The sequence below is a fragment of the Cnephaeus nilssonii genome, assembly GCF_951640355.1.
Source record: "Cnephaeus nilssonii genome assembly, chromosome: 11".
NCBI lineage: Eukaryota > Metazoa > Chordata > Mammalia > Chiroptera > Vespertilionidae > Cnephaeus > Cnephaeus nilssonii.
In genome coordinates this window covers 44,291,761-44,297,760 of record NC_137082.1, presented here as the reverse complement: position 1 = coordinate 44,297,760, position 6,000 = coordinate 44,291,761, and the positions used below count along the sequence as shown (strand labels likewise).

General features: G+C 53.4%; 1 protein-coding gene across 4 annotated transcripts in view; it reads left to right on the top strand.

Annotated features, from left to right (window-relative positions):
• Positions 1 to 2,340: 2,340 nt before the first annotated feature.
• The window catches only part of RNF152 (ring finger protein 152), a 72,431-nt gene continuing 68,771 nt past the window's right edge, over positions 2,341 to 6,000 (top strand). The window contains exon 1 of one of the 4 annotated variants that reach the window (XM_079783652.1): positions 2,341 to 2,375. The gene's annotated coding sequence lies outside the window, so the exon portion shown is untranslated. Of the gene's footprint in view, positions 2,376 to 2,638; positions 2,870 to 4,112; positions 4,213 to 6,000 lie in introns of those variants that run through there. The other 3 variants (XM_079783650.1, XM_079783649.1, XM_079783651.1) reach the window with 3 other exon arrangements.

The following is a 6,000-nucleotide window of genomic DNA, read 5'->3' as shown; positions in this document are numbered from 1 at the left end:
ACCCAGCCGGCGTGACTCAGTGGTTGAGCATCAACTATGAACCAGGAGGTCACGGTTCGATTCCCAGTCAGGGCATATGTCCGGACTGGACTACGTGAACTTTAAGGGTCAACCAGAAAGCATCTGAGGTGACACGGAACTAGGCAGTTAACTCGATCCCCAGTGTGGGTGTGCAGGAGGTAGCCGATCAATGATTCTCATCACTGATGTTTCTATCTTTCTCTCCCTCTCCCTTCCTATGTATATTTATAATAAAATTTCAACCCTCTTCCAATGGAAACATCATAACCCCCTTCCCTGCTTGATTTTTCTCCCCTCCCCCTTTTCACTCTCCAATACAATTTATTTTACTTATTTATTATGTTGTGTATTCTCTGCTTTCTCTATTAGACTGTAAGTTCTGTGAGGGCAGGGATTTGGATCTGTTTTCTTCTCTGTCCTATGTTCCTGATACATAGTCCAAACTCCAGGAATATTTGTTAAGTGAATTACTGAACGTCTTCTCCTTATCTTATTCCCCAGTGGGGACCCCACCCTGACAATGTACTTTATCAAGACCTGGGACGATCCTTGATCCTATCTCACCCAGGCATGGACAGTGCCTCAGTCTGGAATGGGATTCTGGAAGCTTTGAGCTTGCAGCTCTGAACACTGCCTGGTCCCAGCCGCCTTGCTCTTGGAACTGTCTCACTTATGTATCTGTTTCCACGACATGTTGTTGCCTGTTCCTCCCCTGCCTCAAACTGTTGCTGCCAGGCTCAGCGCTGGCCCCCCAACTAGTCTTAAGAACTGGCTTATCCCAGTCTGCCCCAGTTAATTAACCTTCTCTGTGTGACAGCTTTACAGGACCGGACAGAAGGCAGAACACCCATGATGCTATGTGAATTAAAACACCAGCCAGTGGGAATGAATGACCAAGGATGGAAGCATTTACCCCAAACCATGCTGAATGCTTGAATACTCCCAGAGAATTGCTTTGAAAGCAGCTGAAAAAAAGTTTAAACATTTTGAACTCATTACTGATCCCTGAAATTAGTTTCTTAAAAGTAGTCTTTAAAGTCACTCTTGTATAATCTTAATATTTCTGGGCTACATTTTCCTAGTAAAATCTTGGGTGGTTATAACTCACTGTCCTATTCTAAGCTCCTGGCCAACATCAGTTTTCAATACTCTCATTAGTTTCTCACTGAAAAAAAAAAAATTTTTTTTTCTGTCCTAAAGTTGAGGAAAAAAATACTCTTGAAGTCTTCTGCTCCAAGATCCCTAAGGCTTTTAAAACACACGTATAACTTTCACTCCTGCCAAGTATACAGTAGAAGCTCTAACTTTAGGGAGCAAAAGCACACGTATGAGCCAGGTGAAGCTGTAACTGAGATCCTGGAGAGGACCGACAGTCATTGGGCTTTATCTGTCTCTGGGTGACCGATTTCTCCATGTGCTTGGTGATACCACATTGGAAACACTACTGGCAGGTTTTATTTGTGGGACAAGACAAGGATGGTTGAGTTGAGTGCAGGAGGAGCTCACATAGAGCCCCCTTTGGTTCACTGGGCTTCCTTCTCATCATCTTGGCAGAAGCACTTCCAGGAGCCATACATGGGGAGAGGTTAGGATGGCAGTTCTTTCTCGTGGGCACGCCTGGAGGACATAAAGCCGGCTCTGTTGGATGACTACGGGACCACTCAGTTGAACCTGGTGCTGCTGGAAGGCTTAACTCTCCCAATCATAGAACAGAGTTCTGGGTCTTCGTTCTGCAAAGAAACCCGTTCAAAAGGCACCAGACAGTACGGACACCATCCTCTACCGGGGAACTCCCTCCTCCATTCTCCTATTTTTGCAGTTAACGCCAGAAGCAAGAGACCATTGCTTTAGATTTTTTTTTTTTGGGGGGGGGGGAGGAGGGGAGGGGACTAGACATTCTAAGCACGTCCCTGCGGTAGGAGTTCGGTTTTAAGGTGGAGATTAGGGTGGGCCTGATGCCCAGTGGTTAGCGCGGCCACAGGTTCCTCAGGACTTGCACCTCCCCGCTCCTCTTACCCCATCCAATGGAAGCCAGGTGGTGGGGATGCATCCAGGCCTTCTGTCCACGAAAGCAGGACCCGCCCGGGCTGGACTATGTGAACTTTAAGGGTCAGCCAGAAAGCATCTGCGGTGACACGGAACCAGGCAGTTTCGGTTAACGTGAGGATCTCAACTCCTCCCTCGCTCGTCCTCCCCGGTCCGGAGCTGCAGACTGGTTCCCGCCGGCCTGGCGGGCTACCAGCTCCCTCCCGCCCCGCCCTTCTGTCAGCGGAGCTCGGCCTCCGTTCACACCTGCTTCCAACTTAGGTCCCACATTCACGCGTGGAAAGGACAACGTCGAGGTCCCCGCTGAGGTTGGGCCCGAGGGGGCAAGGCCGAGGGAGGGCACGAGGGAGAGTGGGCAGCTCCTCACCCCGGAGGTGGTTTGCGATTCCAGACAGACAGACAGACAGACGGACGGACCTCCCGGACAAGTAGAGGGGAGGGGTTGGAGGAGGTGGAGCCGCCGGGGAGGGCGGTACCGCGGGGAGCCGAGCCCGGCCTCCCGCCCCCACCCGCTCGGTGCGTTGGTCTGGGCGGTGACACGAAAGCTCCCGCCTGCAGCCCAGCGCCAGGCGGCGGAGTCCGGCCGGGAGCGCGGAGGGCGGCGGGGCAGGTGGGGCGCTTCCCCCCCGGGCGGGGCAGGGAGCTGGGGCTGCAGACGCCGACGCCGCGCTCCCTGCGCTCGCCCGGCTCCCGCGCCGCGCGTCTGGCGGAGCCGGTGGCGGGCGCTCCGGGACCACCCGGCAATGCTGCCTCCGTCGCCGCCTCTGTAGGGAGCGCCCGAGCCCGCCGCCAAGAGAGGTCGGTGAGTTTCGATTTGTTCCTCTGCTCTGCCTCTCCGGGGTTGGGGGCGGCGAGCGGGGCGCCCCGCGGATGTCAGCGTCCCCAAGTCTGCCTCGCCGGGAGCGGGAAGCGGGAAAGGGGAGCCGCCGCCTGGTGCATTGAGGGGTACCTCTTGGCCTGTGGATGGAGGTGGCGGGGCCGCAGGGGTTTCGGGGAAGGGAGCGAGGGGCACGGTGGGGGAGGCCCCGGGACGCGGGAGGTGGTCCCTGGAGTTGCGTCTGTTTGGAGCGCTGGCGGAGTTGGGCTGTCGACTGGGGTTGGGGAGGGGTTGGGGAGGGGAATGGCGCTGTCGGCGGCTCCGCCGAGTCCTCGGATGCCCCCTGGAGCTCCGGTCCGAAGGAGCTGTCTCCTGCCCGCGCCGCGCGCGTCCCAGCTGCGCCCCCACCCCGCACACCCTCGAGTAGGTCCCCTCGCCAGCCCCTTGTTGAGCGGCTTCCCCACCCGCAGAAGTTGCCCTCGCGCGCCCCCTGCGGCCCCACGGCCCCTCCGGGGAGGAGGGGGCGCTGTGATGGGCCAGATGTTGGGGGTCTTTTGTGCCGACGACCCATGCGCCTGGGGCGCTTGCTCCTGGAAGGGCAGCGACAGGACAAAGCAGGCTGGACTCGTGGGACTCTGCCTGAGAAGCGGCGCCCCCCGATCCCGCCTAGGGTGGGGGCGGGTGGGTGGGGGGGGAGCGTGGCATGGTTTTGGGAAGAGTAGAGAAATCGGCAAAACAGTGACAGGGACTTGATGAGGTGGCAGACGGCGTGAAGGGAAGGAGGATGCTCGCGAATGCAGCGCTGGTGTGTGTGTCTGGGCGGGTGATAGCGCGCCCCGCATTCCCATATAACCGGGTTTACCTAGTAGATTTTGCTAGTGTGTATTTGCCCCAAGATGTTATCCTCCGCTTTCTCGTATTTGGTTCTTGAGGGATTACAGTTGGTAGCAGAAGCGCTACCACCAGAGGAGAACTTGGGGGCGGGGGAGACTGCAGATGAGTTGGGGGTAGGGGGGGGAGGTGGTTATTTATCCTGTAGAGACAATTAGAAGCGTTCCGCCCCCTCGCCGCCCGCCAGCCCTCCACACCTCCGCCGCCTTCCCCCGCCGCCTCGGTGCACCCGCTCCGCCGCCGGCCCGGAGGAAGCTTGGATTTCTTTCTCTGCTGCGCGTATCTAACCCCTACTGCATGTATTTCACTGCAGGCTGAACAAAGCTCACACTCAATTGTGCTTCCTGCTTGTCAGCCTCTTGCCTCCCAAACGCGCACCATTTCCACTTGATGTCATCAGACGGAAGGGGGTGAAAGGGACTCGGTGACAGATTCAGGTAACCCCCACCCCCCAATAATCTGGGTAGCCGCCTGGGTGTCCCTGGGTCATTTGGGCCAACAGTGTTTTGCACGGGGCCGTTGGGGTGGTTTCTGCATTACACCATTCCATTCCTATCCGTGAGGAGGATGAGTGGGGGCCGCTGGAGAGAAATCGCCAATGACTTCAAACCTCCCTTTTGAAGAAGTCATTGAGGGCAGGCAGGGTGCGTGTGGGGTTGTGTCAATTACATCTGGTTTCTTTTGATGAGAATGTTGACATAATCAATACATAGTTGCATCTGAATGTGGGGTTGGGATATATGCTTGCTTTCTTATCTGTAGTAATATATTTTGGCTCCAGTGGGACATAGTGTTTGTTGAGAAGGTATCATCCTAAGGCTGATTACAAATTGGACTGGTGCTCAATGAGAGCACCGGTCAAATGTAGTGACTTTCTTACGAAACCATGTTTCTCCTCCATCCCTTCCTTGTAATAGTGTTTGCAGTATCACCCTGCCGGCTGTAAGTTGCTGGGAGGTGGAAGGGAAGGCTGTTGGGGAAGCAGAAAGAACAGAAAACAGAGCTTTAGTTAAGTTTCCATTTATAAAGCTGTGAACCATTAGGCTCTCAGTCTGCATTTTATCTTTAGGTTGTTGGTTCTTTTCCAAAATCTCTGGCCTGTTCTTTTCTTTCCAAGGATAGTCCTGTTTTGACGGCAACCTAACCAGATCTGGGGTTATCTTGAGAGAGCTCAATGAAAACGTAACCTTCAGACGCAGTAGGACACCTTGGCATTGGCATTTTCTCCTAGAGGGCAGAGTCCCCGCGTCCTGCACAAGCAGCAGGGGATAAGCGTGGTTATGGACATGGACTCGGGGTTTGTCTTGTAGGCAGGAGGGGTTGCTGAGGACTAAAGGCTACTGGTTACTGGTGTTCTTGCTTGCTCTGCAGCAGTGGCAGCAGCACAGTATCTGTGGCAGATTCTCTCTTCACCATTCTCCACCCCCCCTCCAAACCCTTAAAAAAATAAAATAACTTGAAAGATTTGTCCTTCACCTCCAGGGTAGTTTTGTCTTGAGAGGTGACTTTAAAAAAAATATAGTGACACTGGCATTTATCCTTCTACTCTAAGCATGCAGGAATCACTGGGAGAAGTAGGTGAGTTACCCAGTCCCAGCTGAGACAAAGGCCAAGGTGTTAGAAAGATCAGATTTGTAATGCTGTTAGGATAGAGGTATTTTGACAGTTTTTATGTCAGCAATAATGCAGGGTGTGTGCTGTGTTCCTGCAAGAAGGAAAACCACGTGATGGTGGTAATAGGGAATGTAACAATGCAATAGAAACAAAGGGTGTGGTGTGTGTGTGTTTTTTAATAGAAAAAATAAATACCTCACACACACAGTTCCGCATGAGAAAACAGCTACCTGCACATGTAAATGCACGTCCAGGAACAAAGATGAACATAGTGCAGTGTTAGGTTTCACTGTGGCTTTAAATTGTGTGTAGTAATAAATCACAATAAAGTGTCGTGTTGCTGTTCAATTTTTATTTTATTTTGACTTTTTTAGGTGGAGGCTCCCCCGCCCCCAGATGTCTGCAGTAGTGTGTTTAGCTTTAGGTAGGGGCAGCCCTAGAGGTTATTAGACCAACCTTTGCCTCCAGAGCTCTTGCTTCAGCATTCATTTAATTCACTTAGCAGATGTTTATCAAGCACCTAATAAATAATGGGCCTTGTGATAAGGGCCAAGGAGTGGGGGTGTGGTGTGGCGACATAAAAGTGAGCCACCTTCAGGGAGCTTACAGGG